General features: G+C 43.7%; 1 pseudogene; it reads right to left on the bottom strand.

Annotated features, from left to right (window-relative positions):
• Window positions 1-6,069: 6,069 nt before the first annotated feature.
• Window positions 6,070-21,417, bottom strand: LOC132388405 (zinc finger protein 850-like; annotated as a pseudogene).
• Window positions 21,418-22,057: the final 640 nt, after the last annotated feature.

The following is a 22,057-nucleotide window of genomic DNA, read 5'->3' on the forward strand; positions in this document are numbered from 1 at the left end:
CATCCACAGCCAATGAAAAAGGTTTTCCAAAGTCAGGTGCCTTAAGCACAGGTTGTTGACATATCATGGTTTTCAATTTTTCAAATGCTTCTTGACAAGGCACCGTCCATACAAACTTCTCATTCTTCCGCAGAAGGTTAGTTAATGGAAGGGCAACATTAGCAAAATTCTTACAAAATTTCCGATAATATCCTACCATTCCCAAAAACCTTCTGAGAGTCTTTTTCCCCGTTGGAGTGGGAATCTCTAAAATTGCCTGAACTTTTGCCTGAACAGGAGCTACCTTACCTTGACCCACAACATAACCAAGGTAAGTCACAGTGGCATGTCCAAATTCACTCTTAGCTAAATTAATAGTTAAGTTAGCTTTTGAAAGCCTTTCAAACAATTTCTCCATCGCAATAATGTGTGCTTCCCAAGTATCATTTCCTGTCACTAAATCATCAATATAAGCATCAGTATCTTTCAATCCCTGAATCACAAAGTTAATCATCCTCTGGAAAGTACCTGGGGCATTCTTCATCCCAAATGGAAGAACATTATACTCATATAACCCAGATGGAGTTACAAATGCAGAAATCTCTCTAACTCTGTCTGTTAATGGAACACACCAATACCCTTTTAATAAATCAATCTTTGTAAGGAACTTTGCCTTTCCAACTTTATCTACACAATCATCTACTCTAGGAATTGGATATGCATCTGTTTTCGTTACAGTATTCACCTTCCTATAATCCGTACAAAACCTAATACTACCATCTGGCTTTGGCACCATAACACATGGCGAACTCCAATTCGAGTTAGAATGTCTAATGATATTATTCTCTAACATATATTCAATTTCTTTCTCAGCAAGTTCACATTTTTCCATGTTCATCCTATATGGATGTTGTTTAATAGGTTTGGCATCCCCAACATCTACATCATGTGAAGCTATAGAAGTCCTTCTCGGAACATCTGGAAACAACTCCCTATATTTAAAAATCAACTCCTTCATCTGTTGTCTCTGATCTAACTGTAAATGTGCTAATTTTTCATCAATATTTTCCAGAATGGTTGAATTTGGTAACCTAACAGAAACAATGTTGGATTTAGAATGAAAGTCAGATGAATCATCTATCATGTTCCTAGTTAAATCAAACTCATTCTCACTAACCACAACAGTCACAGTATCAGATTGTTTCTCAAAATATGGTTTCAACATATTTATATGGCAAAGTTGTGTTGACCTTCTACGATCTGGAGTTTTTACCACGTAATCCACATCATTAATTTTAGACACAATTTCATAAGGACCATGAAATCTAGCTTGTAAAGGATTTGTCTGCACTGGGAAAAGAACACCTTATCTCCAGGCTTAAACATCCTCATCCTAGCCAAAGATAAATCTTTATAGTCAGACTTACTCTCAGAATCTTGTTCAAACAACGAAGATAAGAAAGTCTCTGACACATCCTCAAAACTCGAATCCTGAGTTGAACAGTCCTGAATAACAACCTCATTCTGCGCATCAATCTTTTTAGCCATAGCTCTAGTCACAACACAGGAAGAATCTGTGTTAGAATTCAACTCTGGTTCCTCTGTCTCCATTGTCAAATGCACTTCAGGAAAAACTTGTCCACCTGCCAGGTCATTACCTAACAATAAAGAAATACCATTCACAGGTAAGCTATGCTGTAATCCTACTTTAACAAATCCTGTAACTAACCCTGACTTTAAATTTACTTTATGTAAATGTACAGGCATAAAATCACTTCCAACACCTCTTATGTAATTTACCTCACCAGTATCAGACTCTTCATTAAAGTTCAACACACTGTCTAACATCAATGACTGAGAAGCACCAGTATCCCTAAGGATTTTTATTGGCACCAAAGTAGATCCTTCCTTCAAGGATACAAACCCTTCAGTTATAAAATGATCATATCCCTTTCTAACTTGGTCAGACTCTAACAAAGCCTCATTTGTTTTTATCAAACCCTGTAACTTTACATGTGCTTCAGTATGTTGCACACAAGCATCTGGAACTGCTTCCTTCTCTTTCTTTCTCAATTTGAAACAGTTAGCTATTACATGGCCAGGCTTCTTACAATAGTTACAAGTAAGACCAAACTGTCTTTCCTTCACAGGCTTTCCTTTCTCATTAACTTTCTCATTAACCTCCGATTTAATTTCAGATTTACCTGGAGTCTCCGTGTTATTTTTCCTCTTAAAAACTCTGCCCTGAGGAAATTTGTTCTTATGGATCAAAACATACTCATCAGCTAATCTAGCACAGTCCTGCAATTTATCAGTATCCTTCTCATTTAAGTAAGTCCTTACTTCAACAGGAATGCTTCTTTTAAATTCCTCCATTAAAATCAGCTCTCTCAATGTATCATAGTCCCCATTTACATTTTTAGAAGAAACCCATCTCTCAAAACACATAGCTTTATCATAGGCAAATTCCACATAAGTTTTTTCCACAGACTTTTTCAAACTTCTGAATCTTTCCCTATATGCTTCTGGGACTAACTCATATGCGTTTAAAATATGACTCTTTACAATATCATAATCAAGAGCTTGTGCAGCTGTTAAAGCTGTGTAAACTTGTTGTGCTTTGCCTTTAATTACACTTTGTAACAACACTGACCATTTATCTTTCGGCCACTCTGACATCAGAGCAATAGTTTCAAAATGTTGAAAATACCTTTCCACTTCTGTTTCACTAAATGGAGGGACCAATTTAATTTCTTGACTAGCAACAAACGTTTTTTTAGAACCAGAAGACTGATTTCCAGTCCTTAATTCCTCCATTGCATATGCAAATTCACTCTGCTTTTGTTCTGCCTCCAATTTACACCTCTCCAATTTCATTTGTTCGATTTGCAACTGCATCTCCAGATTACTTATTGGAAACGACTCTAAAATCGATTCATCAAAAACACCCGAATCCACATAGTGTGACGCGATTTTTCTCTGTATCACAGCCTTAGAAGTAGTCTGCAAAATACCTTTAAGTCGCAATCTACTAGCTAGCTCAAACACCTCAGTTTTTTTCGCCTTCGCCAACACCTCCGCAGCTGGCGAAGTCAGAAACTCATCAATATTCATTGCTGCCGAATACCACAACAAGCCAAACAAAAGAACCGAGTAATCCCCGTTTCCAAAACACCGATTTAAAAGTTAGCAAGCATTTAAACTCAAAAGATTCGATCCAGACGCAGCCCCCATATTTAATGTTACGTATTCAGGCAACAATAAATATATGAGATCGGCAAGGGTTTCTTATAACAAACAACACGTTTATTAAACACCGAAAACAAACCCCCCAAAAGTAAACAAACACTACCGTAACCGGAAACAGCTGCTGGGCGGCTGTTCAAACAGTTCGTAAAGTGATATTGCAAAAACAGTTCTTTAAAGTGGTATTGCCAAAAGTTCGATATGCTCACAGTCCATTTAAAAGGAGAGACTTTACAGGACGATTTAAGTTCTCTTTCACGTCGCTTGCTTCGATCCCCGACGTCGAAATTCCCACGAAGAATTTACGAAACCAGAACGGCTTAAAGGCACTGACCTTTCCTTCCTCACTACCTTCAATCCTTTCTAGGTAAACCTAGGGATTAGCACGAAGATAGTCAACGAAATCCTTCCAAATAAGGATCAAACAAAGGTCGCCCCCGTTTCACCGTAGAAAGCGATTCTCCTCGATCTTTAACTTCCAACCTTGAATCTTCACTCTCCTTTAATTCTCAAACTAACAGAATCATAAAGAACCTGTTGGCATTAACCTTTTAAACTTTAGGCATTAAATAAAAACTTCATCCTTCAACTAAACTGCGTCATCACTTCAAACACGCAGTGGCATGAAGTCAACTTGGCAAATCCAGCCACGAACTGCCCCTCCTCACAGGGTGGGGTCTACCTTTTATAACCTGTAAAAAAACCCATCACATGATCTCTACTGGCGGGAAAATGACGTCATTCCACCATCACAAGACCATCACCTCAAGTCCAGTACAGCTTCAACCCCAGTCACATGACAAGGGCTCCACTGTCATGTGTCACGAGTATGTAACACTACCCAGGGCTCTCTTGTCGATTTACTGATTATCACGGCACATCCAATAGGGACTGCTGCTTTCCCCTTTCCTATCTCCTTCCTCGGAGCAAAGCAGCTAGATGCAATATGTCCCCCCTTTCCATAATTAAAATAGGTCAAGCCTGGAAATCTCTGGCTGTCTTGCCTCTCCTCCCCAATCTTACCAGTAACTGCCGGCGGGACCTCTGCCTCAGCCAGCGGGCTTTCTCTATCGTTCCCACGATCTCTCTGGGAACTTTTATTCGAGGTAAACTTTGTCTTGTGGGTTAGGGCATATTCATCTGCGAACCTAGCAAATTTGGAGATGGACGTAATAGGCTTCTCATTCAAATACATCCGGATATCCTCCGAAAAACCACTTTTAAATTCTTCAATCAGAATTACCTCCCCGAGACGCCAAAAATCCTCTTCCACTATTTCTGCTGTACACCAACAATCCAAGAGCACACCCTTCTCATAGGTAAACTCGGTATACATCTGATTCCACCCTTCCTTTAGATTTCTGAACTTTTGTCTATACGTTTCAGGTACCAATTCGTAAGTACGGAGAATGGCCGCTTTTACTTAGTCATAATTCTCCGCCTCGTCCTCCTCCATAGACAACGCCACATATGCCCGTTGTGCTTTCCCTTTTAACACACTTTGTAACAACGCCACCCACTGCTCTTTGGGCCACTTCTGATACACTGCCACCTTTTCAAAAAGCAAGAAATAACTTTCAACATCCCTTTCCTCGAATGAAGGTACTAACCTCAACTCCCGACTAACATTAAACCGCTCCTCTCGGTCTGACCCTTGAGCTCTTCGCTCTTGCCTTAACTTTTCCATATCCAAGTCATTTTGCCTCTTTCTCTGCCTCCTCATTCTCTCTCTCCTTCTCGGCTCTCTCCTTTTCCTTTTTAGCTGCCTCCAGCTGTTTTAACTGAATTTCATGCTCTCTTTGCTTCTCAGCTCTGTCCTGCTCTTTTTTCACCTCTAACCCCTTTAGCTGGAGCTCATGCTCCCGTTTCACCTCTAACTCCTTTAGCTGGAGAGCATGCTCCCTTTGTTTGTCGGCTCTTTCTTTCTCCTTCTCAGCTCTGCCTTTCTCCTTCTCAGCTGCTTCCAGCTGCTTTAATTTAATTTCATATTCCAACCTTAATTTCTCAAACTATAATTGAGCCGTCCCACTAGCTGGTACCTTTTCAGGGATATTTTCCAATACCTCAACTGTAAACACATTCTTCACAATACAATACTGAGTTATGGCCATTCGCACCTCTGGCTTTTTCATTGACAACCTCACCTCTGCGAGATTTAGCCCCTTCGCCATATTTATCAAGTCCAATTTGGTGGCCGCCTCTAGCGGTTCCAGAGTCGGGTTTTCTATAAATTCATCCACATCCATCTTTGCTGGTTTCCCGTCTGGCTACCCGTGTACCAGATGCAAGTTTGGACTCCTTTTCCCGATTCACTGGCCTCCCAATTTGATGTCAAATCTCAAGACGAGAACCCCAAGTTGTTACGTACCCCATAACTGGGTTACTTACCAGCAAAGATAGAGAGGTCCGTTGAAGTCTGATGGTACCATTTTTAACAGTATTTATTGAAAAATATACACAAAAATAATTTCAATGCAAACATACAGATAATATACGTCGTCAATACTAATTCTAAAAGCGCGGGTATAATAATAATCAATAAGAAAAAATTCTATCGTTGTCTAGGAGATAATGTATTGTCCGATGGAAATATAAAAGTCACTCAAGTTTGTGCAGGCTGCAGCCTTTTGTTGGAGTCAAGAGAGAGAGATGTTTTAAACTTGCCGGCTTTCCTTTTTATGATGTCAATCCTTCGAGAGTTCTGTTTTTGTAGTCGGTCCTTAGCTAAGCCGTTCAGTGGAAAACTCGTCATCCGGGCAAGGATGGACAGACGGGATTTCTATCGTTTCCCTGGTGCGTCTAAAGGGGTTGTTCCCCAGACCCTCTTTTATCATTACTCACAGGTTCTCAGATGTCAATCAGGTTGGAATGATGCAATCTCTCAGCCAGCCCCCTCGGCTCATTCCCTGAGGGCTTCAACTAAATAGTACGGAACTCAATACACTATTCCATCTCCAAGTGACAATGACCATTTCCCGTGGCTTTGTATCGCTGAGGGGCTGGGACATTAAAAACCCCATGTGGATTCTGCGTGTCTTTCTCTCATTTCCTGGGTCTCCTGACCTGAATTCATAGCGATCTTGCGATTCTCAAAAAGGAGGGGGCTACGTTGTACCCTTCGGCCCCTCAGAGGTTGGGGCGTAACAAAATATAACTCCCAAACTATTGAGCTTGGGGGAAACAAGGCTTGAGAGTCTTGAGATGGTAAAGTATGGAAGTTCAGTTCATCCACGGAATAGGTAACGAGAGAGAGATATTTGTAATCCAGGGTAAATGTCGAGAGAAGGCAATTACGTCGAATTCCAAAGGTTCCATTGTAGTAAAATGAGAGAACAGTTGCTGTAGATTTTATGCTTCATCGTTCCAAATCCACATACGAATTATCACCGAAAGTGACTTGTCACAAGGGGTATCATCTTCAAGTGTACTATCACACCACACCCCGCCAAGCGTTAACACAAAAGTAGTCTTCACAGGATACCTTAAATCTGATCCACACCTATGGATCAAACAAGGTGACAACCACACATTCGATGCATGGTGAATCAATACTTAACCCACACTTGTGGGCATAGGAAAGCTCTAAACAGTGACTCTTGGCCACTAGTTCCCTGGTTTCGATCCTTCCATTTTTCCTCCTTTATCTCCGTCTGACTCTGAGTGTCTGATTCCTCGGTTAAAACTAAACAAGCTGTGAGTGATGTAAACAAGCTGCAAGCCAGACTGATTTGCCTTCTTAATCACTCTCTCTCTTAAAATGAATGTCCTCAGCAAGCAAAAGCAAGGGATTAATAACAATGAGAACTGACTGGTGTGCCAGTAGTTGGGATGACTGAATGAATCCTTTCCAACATTCTGAGCAGGTGAATAGCTCAGAATGTGTGAACTGACTGGTGTTTCTGTAGGGTGGAGGACTGAGTGAATCCCTTCCCACAGACTGAGCAGGTGAATGGCTTCTTCCCAGTGTGAACTTTCTGGTGTCTCTGTAGGGTGGATGAATCAGTGAATCTCTTCCCTCATTCTGAGCAGATGAATGGCTTCTCCCTAGTGTGAACTCGCTGATGTCTCAGTAGGTGCGATGACCGAGTGAATGCCTTCCCGCATTCTGAGCAGGTGAATGGCTTCACCCCAGTGTGAACTCGCTGATGACTCTGCAGGTTGGATATCCGAGTGAAACCCTTCCCGCAGTCTAAGCAGGTGAACGACTTCTCCCCAGTGTGAACTCGCTGATGTCTCAGTAGGTGGGATGACAGTGTGAATCCCTGCCCACATTCTGAGCAGGTGAACGGCTTCTCCCTAGTGTGAACTCGCTGATGTTTCAGTAGGTGGGATGACCGAGTGAATCTCTTCCCACATTCTGAGCAGGTGAATGGCTTCTCCCCAGTGTGAACTCGCTGATGACTCTGTAGGCTGGATGACCGACTGAATCCCTTCCCACATTTTGAGCAGGTGAATGGCTTCTCCCCAGTGTGAACTCGCTGATGTACCTTCAGTTGGGATGAGCAAGTGAATCCCTTCCCACAGTCTGAGCAGATGAACGGCTTCTCCCCAGTGTGAACTCGCTGGTGTATCAGTAGGTGAGATGACATAGTGAATCCCTTACCACATTCTGAGCAGGTGAATGGCTTCTCCCCAGTGTGAAGTTGCTGATGACTCCGCAGGTTACTTGACTGAGTGAATCCCTTCCCACAGACTGAGCAGGTGAACGGCTTCTTCCCAGTGTGAACTCGCTGGTGTTTCACTAGAGTCGATTCCAAAGTGAATCCCTTCCCACAGTCCGAGCAGGTGAATGGACACTCCTTGGTGTGAAATCGCTGGTGAGCCTTTAGGTCAGATGACTGAGTGAATCTCTTCCCACAGTCTGAGCAGGTGAATGGCTTCTCCCCAGTGTGAACTCGCTGGTGACACTGTAGGGTGAATAACCGTGCGAATCTCATCCCACAGTTCGAGCAAGTGAACGGCCGCTCCCCGGTGTGAACTCGCTGGTGTGTCATCAGGTTAGATGAGGAAGTGAATCCCTTCCCACAGTCTGAGCAGGTAAACGGCCTCTCCCCAGTGTGAACTCGCTGATGAACCTTCAGTTCAGCTGACTTAATGAATCCCTTCCCACAGTCTGAGCAGGTGAATGGCCTCTCTCCAGTGTGAACTCGCTGATGAACTATCAGTTCAGTTGAGTTAATGAATCCCTTCCCACAGACTGAACAGGTGAACGGCCACTCCCCAGTGTGAACCACCTGATGTACCTTCAGGTTAGATGAGAAAGTGAATCTCTTCCCACAGTCTGAGCAGGTGAACGGTTTCACCCTGGTGTGAACTCGCTGGTGTACCTTAAGTGTCGATGAGAAAGTGAATCCCTTCCCGCATTCTGAGCAGGTGAATGGCTTCTCTCCAGTGTGAACTCGCTGATGACTCTGCAGGTTGGATAACTGAGTGAATTCCTTCCCACAGATTGTGCAGGTGAATGGCTTCTCCCCAGTGTGAGATTGCTGGTGTCTCTGTAGGCTGGATGAATGAGTGAATCCCTTCCCACATTCTGAGCAGGTGAACGGTTTCTCTCCAGTGTGAACTCGCTGATGACTCAGCAGGCTGGATGACGAAATGAATTTCTTCCCACATTCTAAGCAGATGAATGGCTTCTCCCCAGTGTGAACTCGCTGATGACTCCGCAGGCTGGATGACGAAGTGAATTTCTTCCCGCATTCTAGGCAGATGAATGGCTTCTCCCCAGTGTGAACTTGCTTATGATTCTGCAGGTAGGATGACCGAGTGAATCCCTTCCCACAGACTGAGCAGGTGAATGGCTTCTCCCCAGTGTGAACTCGCTGATGTACCTTTAGGTCAGATGACCGAGTAAATCCCTTACCGCAGTCTGAGCAGGTGAATGGCTTCTCCCTTGTGTGAACTGACTGGTGAGCCATTAGGTCAGATGACCGAGTGAATCCTTCCCCAGAAATTTAGCAGATGACCAGCTTCTGACTGGTGGGTCCACAGTTGGGATGACAGACTAAATATTTTTTTTACACACAGAACAGGTGAATGACCTTGCCCAATGTGAACTTACTGATGTACCTTCAGTTGAGATGACTGACTGAATCCATTCCCACAGCCTGAGCAGAAGAATGGGCTCTCCCCTGTGTAAAATAATGGAGGTGCCAGTTGGTCAAATGACTGAGTGAATCCTGCCCCGTAGTCTGATCAGATAGGAAGGTTGATTGAATCCCTTGCTTCACCTCTTAAATATCTAGACAGAGACAGCAAAACTGGTGTGCCATGTTTGAGCTTCTGGGAGACAAATTCCTTCTCGTTTTTAACCTGTAAAAAGATTTACAAAATGCATCAACGGGAGTAGGACAACACTTCAGATGAGATTACTTGAGTTGCCAAGGTTTGATCCAGCATCACACTGTTATAGTGAGGTTCCACCCAAGTTGGACAGAGAAATCAACTTCTAACTGGGCACAGTGCTGGTATCTGGAATAACCATCAATTCCCTGATGCTCTTCTTGTTTCTATAGGAATGGGGCATTTCTGCCATCTCAAATCTGTGACCTGGCTCAGTTTGGCTCTCTCCATTGGTATTATTCCCTGTTCCTGCTGAGCTGCATGGGTGCCTGGCCACACAGTAACTGAAACATTCTCACACAAATAGTCTTTCTTAATGGGCAGCTGGAATTTTCCCATATGTATTATTAACTTAAAGTGCCACAGTTTTAATGCCTTATAAAAATTTCCTGCTGAGAAGAATAGTTGGTCCACACAGCTGTTCAATGGACACAGAGTGAATCTTTGAATTATTTCAGGCCCTTGCAGAAAAGTACCAACACAGAAACAGGCCCTTTGGACAATCTAGTTTGTGCTAAACTATTTAAACTGCCCACTCCCACAACCCTACCATTCAGGTACCTACACAAACCTCCTTAAATTCAGCTCGAATTCTCCACTTGTGTTGGCTGCTCATTCCACACCCAGATAACCATCTGTGTGAAGAAGTTTCCCCTCACATTTCCCCTTAACATTTCACCTTTCACCCTTAACCCATGGCTTCTGGTTGTAGTCGCACACCATCTCCGTGGTAAAAGCCAGCTTGCATTTAGTCTATCTATGCCCCTCTATCACAATCAAATCTCCCCTCAATCTTCTACATTCCAAGGAATAAAATCCTATCCTGTTCAATCTTTCCTTGTTACCAAAGTCGCCCAGACCTGGCAACATCCTTGTGAATTTTCTCTGAACTCTCAGAACCTCTTTTACAACTTTCATGTAGGTAGGTGACCAACACTGCACAAAATATTCCAAATTAGGCCTCACCAATACCTTCTACAAGTCAACATAACATCTACCTACTGTTGATAGTGCTTTGGTTCATGAAGGCCGATGGGCCGAAATCTTTCTTTCCATCTCTATCTAACTGTGGCACCACTTTCAGTGAATTACGGACTTGTATTCCCAGGTCCCTTTCTTCTACAACACTCCTCAGTGCCCAACCAGTCAAATACAACACCTCACTCTTGTCTGCATTGAATTTCATTTTCCATTTCGCAAACCATTTTTCCAGCTGGTCCAGGTCGCACTATAAGCCATGATCATCTTCCTTGCTGTCCACTACACCCCAATCTTGTTGTCATCAACAAATTTACTGATGCAGTTAACCACAGAAATCCAGATTACTGATATAGATGACAAACAACATCAGATCCAGCACTGATCCCTATGACACACCACTGGTCAAAGGGTTCCAGTCAGAGAGGTAACCATCTGCTACCATACTCTGGCTTCTCCCAAAGACAGTGTCTCGTCCGATTTACTATCTCATCTTGAATGTTGAGTGACTGAACCTTCTTGACCAACCTCCCATATAAGACTTTGTCAAGTGCCTTGCCGAAGTCCATGTAGACAACATCCACTGCCTTGCCTTCATCCACTTCCCTGATAACTTCCTCGAGACTCTATAAGATTGGTTAGACATGACCTACCATGCACAAAGCTATGCTATCCATCCTTAATCAGTCCACATAGATCCAAATACTTATATATCCAGTTCCTGCACATATGTTAGAATAACTTTCCCCCTACTGATGTCAAGCTTACCAAGGTACAATTTCTTAGTTTATTTTTAGAGCCTTTCTTGAACAGCAGAACAACATTGGCTGTCCTCCAATCTTCCAGTACCTCACCTGTCACTAAGGATGATTTAAATATCTGTGCTTGGGCCCCTACAACTTCTGCACTTGTCTTCCACAGGGTCCGAGGGAACAATTTGTCAGGCACTGGGGATATATTCCTGGTAATTTTCCTTCATACGGCAACAAGATTACCTCTGTAATCTGTACAGAGTCCATGAAGCTGATGCTACTTTGCCTCACATCTACAGACTCTGTGTCAATCTCCTGAGTAAATACGAATGCAGAAAAAATCTCCCCAATCTATTTTGTCTCCTCATATGGATTACCATTCTGATCTTGCAAAGGATTAATTTTTTCCCTTGCAATTTTTTGCACTTAACATATCTGCAGAATCCATGCCTTCTTTCATCAGTGTTCACTTGAATTTCCTGTATCTCATAAGTAGCCCATTTGTTCCTATCTGCCTGTATGCACCTCCTTTTTATTGATCTGGGAGTGATCAAAACACTATCAAAACAAAGGGATGATACAGCTGCATGTTGGGGGGTGGGGGTAAGTGGGGTTAAACTAAATTTGCAGGGGGAATGGATGCCTGAATAACAGAACAGATAGTGGAGGGGTTTTGAAGACAGGTGTTGTTCAGAACTCAGACAAAGTCAGGAATGAAAAACATTGAGCATGATGCAGTGAATATGCTGAGCCCTGTATATCTCAATGCAAGGTGCATGATAGGAAAGGTGGATGTGTTCAGGGAATGGATCAACACCTGGAATTAAGACACTAGGATCTGGCAACTGTGGACTGGGACAGGCTGCTTTATGGCAAAGGTGTGCTTGGTCAGTGGGAGGCCTTCAAAGTGAAATTTTGAAAGTACAAAGTTGGTATGTGTTTGTCAGAATAAAAGGTAAAGATAGAAACTGCAGGGAACCTTGGATTTCAAGATATATTGAGACACTGGTGAAGCACAAAATGGAGTTGCATAACAGGGATCGGCAGGCAGGTTCTTTTGAAGTGTAAAAAATACAAGAGAACACATAAGAGATAAATCAGGATGGCTAAGAGAAGACATGAGGTTGCCCTTGCAGAAAAGATTAATCATCAAGGACTCCAGGGATAGATTAAGAGCAAAAGGATTGTAAGGCACAAAGTTGGTTCACTGTAAGACCAGAATGGCAATCCACGTATGGAACCAAAGCAGATGGGGGAGATCTTAAATATGTTTTCATCTCTATTTACTCAGGAGATAGACAAAGGTTCTATTGGAGTGTGAAAAAGCCACATTAAAATCATGGACACTGTACAGATTAAAGAAGAGATGTTATTTCACTGTTCAACATAGAACATTGAGCATTGAAATCTACATCATATTCCAGGCCATTCAGCCTACAACATTGTGCCAACCATGTAACTTACTCTAGAAACTGCCTAGAATTTCCCTAGCAAATAGCCCTCTATTTTTCTAAGCTCCATGTGCCTATCTAAGAGGCTGTTAAAACACCCTATTGTATCTGCCTCAACCACCGCTGCTGGCAGTGGATTACACGCACGCACTATTTTCTAGGTAAAAAATTTACCCTTGCCATCCCCTCGGTAGCTATTTCCAAGCACCTTAAAGCTATGCCCTCTCGTGTTAGCCATTTCAACCCTGGGGCAAAAACCTCTGACTATCCACACGATCAATGCCCTTCATCACTTTATAAACCTAAAAAAGTCTCTGAGCATTAGAAAGTAAGTTTGCTTTGAGGATCTGTTAGAATTATGAGGGTATAGATAGGGTAAATGCAAACAGCTTTTTCCGCTGAGGTTGGGTAGGATGACAACCAGAGGTCATGGGTAAGTGGGGAAGGTGAAAATTTAACGGTACCGTTTGGGAAAGCTCTCTAATGAAATGGTCATGAGAGTGTAGAATGAGATGCCAGCAAAAGTGGTGAATATAAGCCCGGTTTCAACAATAAGAGAAGTTTGATAGGTACTTGGATGGTAGGGGCATGAAGGGTGATTGTCCCAGTGTAGGTAGTTGAATTAGACAGCTTAAATGTGTTCTCGGCATTGACTAGGTGGGCCAAATAGCCTGTTTCTCTACTGAACTTCTCCATGTTTCTATGACAGAGAAGCTGGCCAAACTTGTAAGGGGAAAGGTAGCAGTGACAACAGAGCAGCAATGGCTGGAGTTTCTGGGAGCAATTCGGCAGCTGAGTGATCAGTGCAGCCCAATGAAGTGGAAGCATAGGAAAGGCAGGAGAACACAACCATGGCTAAAATGAGAAGCCAAAGCAACATAAAAACCAAAGAGAGAGCAAACAACCAAGAGCAAAAACTATTGGGAAGCTTTTAGAAACCAACAGAAGATGACAAAAAAAAAAGTTAGATGAGCTCGCATGGATTTATGATTTGTAGTCATTAATGAGTCTTGGTAGCACTCAACAGTCTGAGGCATTCAGAAGAATAAAATATCCGGGGCCTCAATATCTCTTGAAAACCAAGGTTCCCTGCATCAGTTACCTTTCAACTTTTATTTTGACAGACACATACAAACTCAACACACTCAAAATTTCACTTCTGAAGGCCTCACACTTACCAAGTACTCCTTTGCCAGAAAACAGCCAGTAACAAACCACACTTATCAGATCCTTTCTGATACCATCAAAATTGACCTTTCTCCAATTTAGAACATCAATCCATGGTCCAGACCTCTCTTTTTCCATATTTACTTTTGATTCTCATGGCATTACGATCACTAATTTCTGTCATCAGCCCTGGATCATTTCCTAACAGCTTATTGCACACTTCTACGTTGGGAATCCTACGCACTGATTAAGGGCACATTTGACAAACTTTACCCCATCTAGTCCTTTTACATTATGGGAGTCCTAGTCAATATATGGAAAGTTAAAATCACTTACTGCATCAACCTTTGTTTCTTGGCATGGTCTGCAATCTCTCTAAAACTTGTTCCTCTAAATCCCAAAGTCCCAATCATGGCTACAATATCATAATTCCCTGCCCTGAGCTCATCTGGCTTTCCTACGATGCTTCTTGCTTTATGATATACACAGCTCAGCACATTCATCGCACCATGCTCAGCCATTTGATTGCTGATTCCATCTGAGGACTGAACAACATCTGACCAAGCCTTTAAAGGCGGGAATCTGTCCCCCTAGTTTAACTCCCTACTGCTCCAATACTTACCAACTAAGTTAGCCAACATGATTAAAACAAATAACTTGGATGGCCTGACAATGACCAAAATCGAATGTGACGAGCTTTAACATATTGTTGGGACCTGACTTTCAAATCCCAAACAACCCTGAAGGGAACTAATATTAAAGGTGAAGATGTTCAGTGGGAAGAAGGACACAAGAGGGCAATATCTGGGGATCAGAAATGGGAAGAAAAACCTACCAAGAGACAGGTGGGGACAACAACCCGTTTTCAAATTAACAAGCTAGGATGCTTCCTGCCGTGAGTACCATCCCTCAGGAAGAGCCCAACGGAACATTGCAAGTTGCTGGAATTCCAATTCCGTTTATGATTGATATGCCGGCAACCACAGCCACTCTCAATCAGGAAGTAATATCGGAAAATGGATTCCAGCTATCAAACACTACAATCACTCTGTCTGGGTTCGAAGGCACGGAACGCACGTATTCACATACACAGCCACTGCAGGTGGAATTCCAGGGGGATTGAGTAAAGCCAGTATTATTTGCCCCTCTAGGGACAAAGTTCCCAGTCACGTTAGAGCAGTTAAAGGAAGAGAGAACATTGTACTACTGGCCGAAGTTCCGGATTTCCTTTGGTGACAAACAGGACAGGTGGTTCCCCATACACCGTGAGGGTTTGCCTTGGGTTCAAGCCAAAGAGCCTAGGGTTCCTTGCCTACACCCTGATGAAACAAGCCTCCAGCACCGAGGGAGGCTGGCCAGACTTGGCCGCATGCCAACTCTGATACTGGAAGGACTCAGGTGAAGACAGGACATCTGGTAAGACACTCTTTTAATATTGACTGAACCCAAGAGGCTGTACCCCATCTTTGCACAATTTCAGGCCATGAAATTGGCCTTGCTTGTTAATTTCTAAAACTGCCCCCCATCTGGATCACCATGAAAAGAGGACAGAGATTCCCATCCATTCTGCTATATCCCCTCAAGCCCGAGGCAATGTTTTATGAGAATGGAAGCCCTTTTGTGGATCCAGCAGGGAAACAATATTCTGGTGATGCGATAGTAACTGACAGTGAAGTAATTGAGCGGGATTCTTTTGAAACAGCCGTCTCATCCAGAAGCCTGAGCTGTTTGCTCTGACTTGTGCCTGTATCCGAACAACAGATAAAAGTGAGAACAATTACACGGACTCCCGTTATGCATTTGGAGATGTACATGACTACCGGGCTCTCTGGGAACATGGGGATTCCTGACTTGCTCTGGCCACCCCATTAGTAATGCCACCTTTGTAAACAACTTACTCACTGCTCCGCAGCTACCTTGAGTTCTGGCCATTATTAATGTGCGGCCCACACCCGCATGTCCAAACAGGTCACTAAACCCAATGCTTTAGCAGATTACACAGCGAAAAGTGCTGCACAATCCTCGATAGTTGTAGTCTCCTCGGGTTCCCATCAAGCAATCCTCCATGACTCAGGCAGAACAAGTTTGCCAGACATGCGAGAGTTACGTACTTCTCAGGGGGACACCTGTGAGGAGGAGTGCAAGCTGTGGTCCCAGATGGGGTGCCAGAAAGACCCCGACCCAGGTTTTTGATCACCACAGTGGGACAGGTTTGTGTTCCTACACAGTTTTTACCTATATTGGTCAATTATGTACACACCTGGAAAAGGAGGGATTGGTTGCTAACCTGCACCCTGCACACCGGGTACGACTCCCTTGACCATTTTGACAGGTTTGTTTGGCACGGACTCCGCAAGGTCAGTGAATGGGCCAAAACGTGCATGCAGTGCCAAGTTGATGTTACTGAATTGCCTAGAATACATTGCTATAGATACTGCTTAGTTATTATAGATGCATTTCATAGATGGATTGAAGCTATTCCAACTACCAATAATACTGTTATGACTGCTGTGAAGGTATTATTACGGGATATAATTCCCAGGTACGGCCTGCCAGAGATGCTGAGCTCTGACAATGGCCCACACTTCGTGGCGAAAGCAAGCGAAGGGGTGTGTAACAAATTAGCTATCAAGCAACAATTCCACTCTGTACACCACCCACGGGCCGCTGGCTTATTGTAAAGTGTCAATGGCGCTCTGAAGAGTAAGTTGGCCAAACTAACAGCGGAGACTGGACTCACTTGGTTGAAGGTCCTACTGTTAGACCTATTCCACATGAGGGTCACCCCACAGGGGAAATCAGTGTTGTCACCAGCTGAAATCATTTATGGACGGCCCATGAGGACACCCTGTGGACCAAGACCTTGTGCACCATTGTTCTCAGAAAGTCTACCAGGTAAATTGGATATGCATACCCTAGGGGAAGAGATGGGGAAATGCATATGCCAACTAAACAAACTTTTCCAAGCATTACATTCACAGGTACGATTGGCTTACAAGGAAGAGAACTACCACGCAGAGAGGAGTGACTATCCCACCCAAGAACCTGGGAATTTTGACCTGACCAAGAACTGGGATTGAGGGAAACTCAGAACTCGGTGGAGAGGAGCATATTAGGTGTTACTGACCACTCCACGGCTCTGAGACTGAAGGGGCAATCTCGGTGGATATATCGAACAGACTACAAACGTGTTACTGAAGGAACTGAGTAGAAGGGCTCTCTCGGAATAAAGGAAAATGTATTGGTTGATAGTGGTGTGTCGAACCTCGAGGTTTCTTGCCATGGACTGTCATTTTAAGAGAGAGTGCCTGAGTGACGTCATCCGCCAGCTTTCTCGGCTGCTGTTTTATTCTTACTGAGGGAGAGGGAGGAGTGGAACTATTTGACTCTGCAGCGTGTTTACACTTGCTCACAGCTTGTGTTTACATAGCTTGCAGTTTGCTTTATTTAAGCAAGGACAGTCAGAGATGGACAGTCAGACGGAGAGAAAGAAAGAGGATGGAAGGTTCGAAACAAAGGACCTAGTGGCCGAAGTTCGCTGTTTGAACCCTCCTGTGCCCACAGAACAATACTGAATGTGTGATTGTCACTTTGTTTGATCCACTGGAGTGGATCTTTATGTTTGGCAGTGTCCTGTGAAGACCACTTGTGCCAACCCTTGCCTGGGGGTGGTAACTCACTGGTACAGGGTACCCCGTGACAAATCACTGTTGGTGATAATTCCTATAATCCATATGGGGATTTTGATGGAGTATCCCGTGGCTACAACTTTTGTTAAACCTTAACTGGATTTGGGTGCGTTATCTGGTGACCACTTGTGAGAAAGTTATTCTGTGGAAATCACTGTCGGTAATACTTTGTGTGTTGGATCTGGATTGAGAGTACCTTGTGGAATCTACCTGTGTGTTAACCCTTGCCTGGGTGGTAGTTCCCTTTGAAGACGGTTCCCCTGTTATCAGCTAGTTTTGGTGATAATTCAAATGTGGATTTGGAACGAAGACGGATAAGATCTTCGGCGACTGTTATCCTGTTTTATCACCGTGGAACTTGTGGAATTGGAAGCAATTGCCTACTCTCGACATTCACCTTGGATTACAAATATCTCTCGCTCATCATTTATTCGGGGGATGAGCTGAACTTTCACACTTTACCATCTTCAGACTCTAAGCTTGGTATTCCCTGAGCTCAATGGTTTGGGAGTTATATTTACACATATGTATACACATAACACTGTTAACCATAGAACACTACAGCACAGTACAGGCCCTTCAGCCCTTCATGTTGTGCCGACCCATATAACCCTTAAAAAATATACTAAATCCACACTACCACATAACCCTCTATTTTTCTTTCATCCATGTGCCTGTCCAAGAGGCTCTTAAATAGCCCTAATGTTATAGCCTCCAACACCATCCCTGGCAAGTCATTCCAGGTACCCACAAACCTCTGTGTAAAAAAAACTTACCACTGATGTCTCCCCTAGACTTCCCTCCCTTAATTTTGTACATATGCCCTCTGGTGTTTGCTATTGCTGCCCTGGGAAACAGAGACTGACTATCCACCCTGTCTATGCTTCTCATAATCTTGTAGACCTCTATCAAGTCCCCTCTCATTCTTCTACTCTCCAAAGTGAAAAGTCCCAGCTCTGCTAACCTTGATTCATATGACTTGTTCTCCAAACCAGGCAACATCCTGGTAAATCTCCTCTGCACCCTCTCCATAGCGTCCACTTCCTTCCTATAATGAGGTGACCAGAACTGAACGTAATACTCTTAAAGTGCAGTCTCACCAGAGATTTGTAGAGTTGCAACATGACCTCTCTACTCTTGAACTCAATCCCCCTGTTAATGAAGCCTAGCATACCATAGGTCTTCTTAACCACCGTATCAACCTGTGCAGCAATCTTGAGGGATGTATGGATTTGAACCCAAAGGTCCCTTTTGATTGTTTTGATTAAATTGTTATAGTATAAGTAGATACAAATAAAGATAGTGGTGTTAATATCAAAACCAGACTCCATGTCTGGTCTATAGCTGCTGGTTCAATTAAATTGTTACAGGTATGTAACACTGGTATTCGTGTTTATGTCTTTGAGAGGGATCACCCCAGCATCCAGGGTCCCCATGTTAACACATTTCTGTATCTCTGTCACACCGATGCCGAACAGGTAGTACTAGGGGCCTGCTGGGTTTGTGCCGAAATTCTGCAGCATAGTAAAACTATGACTCCAATGTCAGTAATCCTGCTCAACCAGAGTGAGGAACTCTCAGCCTGGGCTTTCACAAATAACACCAGGGGAAGAGAGATGAGGAACTGGGGTCCAGTCAGAGATGACTGTGGCTGTCAGTATTCTGAGGGATGGTATCTCAGGCTCCCACCAAACACAACTTCCTAGACTGGGAAACATGCATCCTGACCATACTTGCAGGTGCCCAGCAGCGGAGAGGAACAACTGAGACTGAGTGATTTTGGATGATCCCTTTTCTCTCCTATGGAGTAGCCAGGAATCCACCAAAGATAATCAATTTGGCTACAGCACTTGAGGAGCTGGCCACAATACTGCAGGGGCTCTGACAGAAACACAGGCCCAAGAAAACAGACAATTCCACTGAAACGAGTGCAATCCAGCAAACAGTCGTACAGAATCATTTGGCTTTAGATTTTATCCTCACTGAGAAAGGGGGAACCTGTGCTATTAGTGACATAGAATGCTGCACCTATATCCCTGATGAGTCTACCAACATTACATCCCTTTCCGAGCACACTGCCAGGGAGATTGATAGCATCAAGAAAGTAGGGCAGGATTTACACAGGTTCACCGAAGGGTCGAAATGTTAGTATTTGAAGGCCTGTTTGGTAATATGTGAGGCATGATATTGCATTATGGCTTAATAGTTGTGCACATCATTGTTATATTTAATGTTGTGCACTGTTTTTATCCATTGATAAGTCAATGTTGTACACGGTTGCTTTCTCTGTGAAAAAATTACTGCTTGATCATGTAATGATCAAAAGGAGGGAGTGGTGAACTATGTAAAAGGGTTAACACTTCCTTAAACAATAGCCGCCTGTTCTTCTGAAAGAAATTGCTGATTATCAGCCAATGTACCAAGCCATGCTGAGCCATATTTCTTCTTGAGGGTAGCTAGCTAGGGTTTCTGGATGTTTATCTGAATTGTGCACTCATGCGTAGAGATAGGGCAGCTTCAATCTGTCCTGTGTGTGTAAGCCGTTATGACTATTTTGTAATTTATCTTAAGGGGCTGTAATATAGTAAATAACCAGCCTGCCTTCTGTGGTGGGTATCTGGGTACCTGTGGTGTAAGGGGAATTGTTAGTCAGTTAGTGGATTGGGCGGGAACAGTCATAGACTCTTCCTGTTTGAGCGACTAACTGAGTAAGTCCCAGGTGCTTGGAGTAAAGAGTTTGTATTTATATGGTCTTTGAGTGACTTTTTCCAGATTCGACTTCCACAGAATGGCAGTGGTTTTAAAGGGCTGGGCTGCTGGAAGCACATTACCAGACCTGGAGTGATTGCAACTGGATCTGACAGAGGCATAACCGGTTCTTCTGGGCACATTCAGTCTCCCTCCAACTATTTCTCACCTTCCTTTGTACAGGTATGTAATGTCTAAAGGACCAGTGTTTGAGTAAATGAGTCTCACCAAACTTTCTCCTGACTGAATCACTGGAATCTCCGAGTCAGATGGATTCTCTTCAGTTGATGCTCTCAATCCTCGGGCTGGTTCACTTGTTGATGTTCCCTCATCTTCAGTCGTGGTTTGCTTCCAGTTGGGTTTTTTTATTCCAATAAATCTCTCACCGCAGGTCTAACTTTAACATGAAAAATAATGAAGCACATTGACAATAGTAAGGAGAACCAAACATTTCTGCTTAATGCTACTAAGAGCAAAACTCATTGAAATTTAAATGTTGAATATAATGATCTCAGTGAACAATCTTTTATTGTCCCTCACACTTCACAAAAAGATATGGGAGAAGAAGGAGCCATCATTCAGTCATGGTAAGACACAAGACACAGGAACAAAATTAGTTGATTCGATCAATCTGGTTTGCCCACCATTCAACCATGGCTGATTTTCATTCCAACACCATATTCCTGCCTTCCTCCGTAACCCTGAAGCTACTTAGCAATCATCAATATATTAATCTCTGTCATAAACATAACCAAATGGCAGCCTCAACTACCCTCTGCGGCAACAAATTCCACAGATCAGACATCCTTTGGCTGAAGAAATTTTCTCACCTCAATTTTAAAGGGAAGCGTCTTTATTCTGAGCCTATGCTGTCAGATCACAGACTCTCCGTCTAATGGAAACATCCTCTCCATGTCCACTGTATCCAGGCTTTCCAGCATTCGGTAGGTTTACTTAACCATACATCCCTCCACAAACCCCACTGTCCCTCTGAACTCCATTGAGCACAGGTCCACAACCATCAAATGCTCCTCATACATAAAGCCGATCATTGCTGAGATTATTCTTGTAAACCTTGTTCGCAACACACCACGTGATCGTGCGTCACAAAGCGGAGGGCGGGGCCGATCTGCGGCGCACAGTCTCACGTGACCTGTTGGCGGGACTCCCCTTTCAGTGCTGAGAAAATAGACAGCCTGGGCTCCTGGTTTGGATCGCTTAATTCCGTGAAGCCGATACATTTCTGACGAGCCCAGATAACTGGGTACTAAATGAGTAATAGGCCCTCATTTCGGGGCTCAAGGACAACATCGGATCTCCCCGCTCGGGATCGGTCTCAATACTCACCGATTCTTCTGCCCCCAGACAGTGATCCCAAATCCGCAGAACGCAACCCAGCTGGAGACTGTGAGCATGTGCAAAGATATTGGCGCATCATCCGGAGGGCGGGGCCTCGGAAGCGACGCAGAGTTGCAGCTCATCTGTGGTTAAATGGGAGGGGCAAATCGGATCACGTGACTCCTCCTCGCGCGCGCGCGCGCGCTCTCTCTCTCTCTCTCTCTCTCTCTCTCTCTACACCCACCCACCCCCCCCCCATCCTTCCCGGGGCAGTGACTCCAGCTGTCCATTACTCTTTGGAAAGAAGCAAACATGCCACTCACATCTCCTCTCACCCTAAATGTATTAGACATATCACCCCCAGGAA

Source organism: Hypanus sabinus, unplaced genomic scaffold (assembly GCF_030144855.1).
Source record: "Hypanus sabinus isolate sHypSab1 unplaced genomic scaffold, sHypSab1.hap1 scaffold_317, whole genome shotgun sequence".
NCBI classification, from domain to species: Eukaryota; Metazoa; Chordata; class Chondrichthyes; order Myliobatiformes; family Dasyatidae; genus Hypanus; species Hypanus sabinus.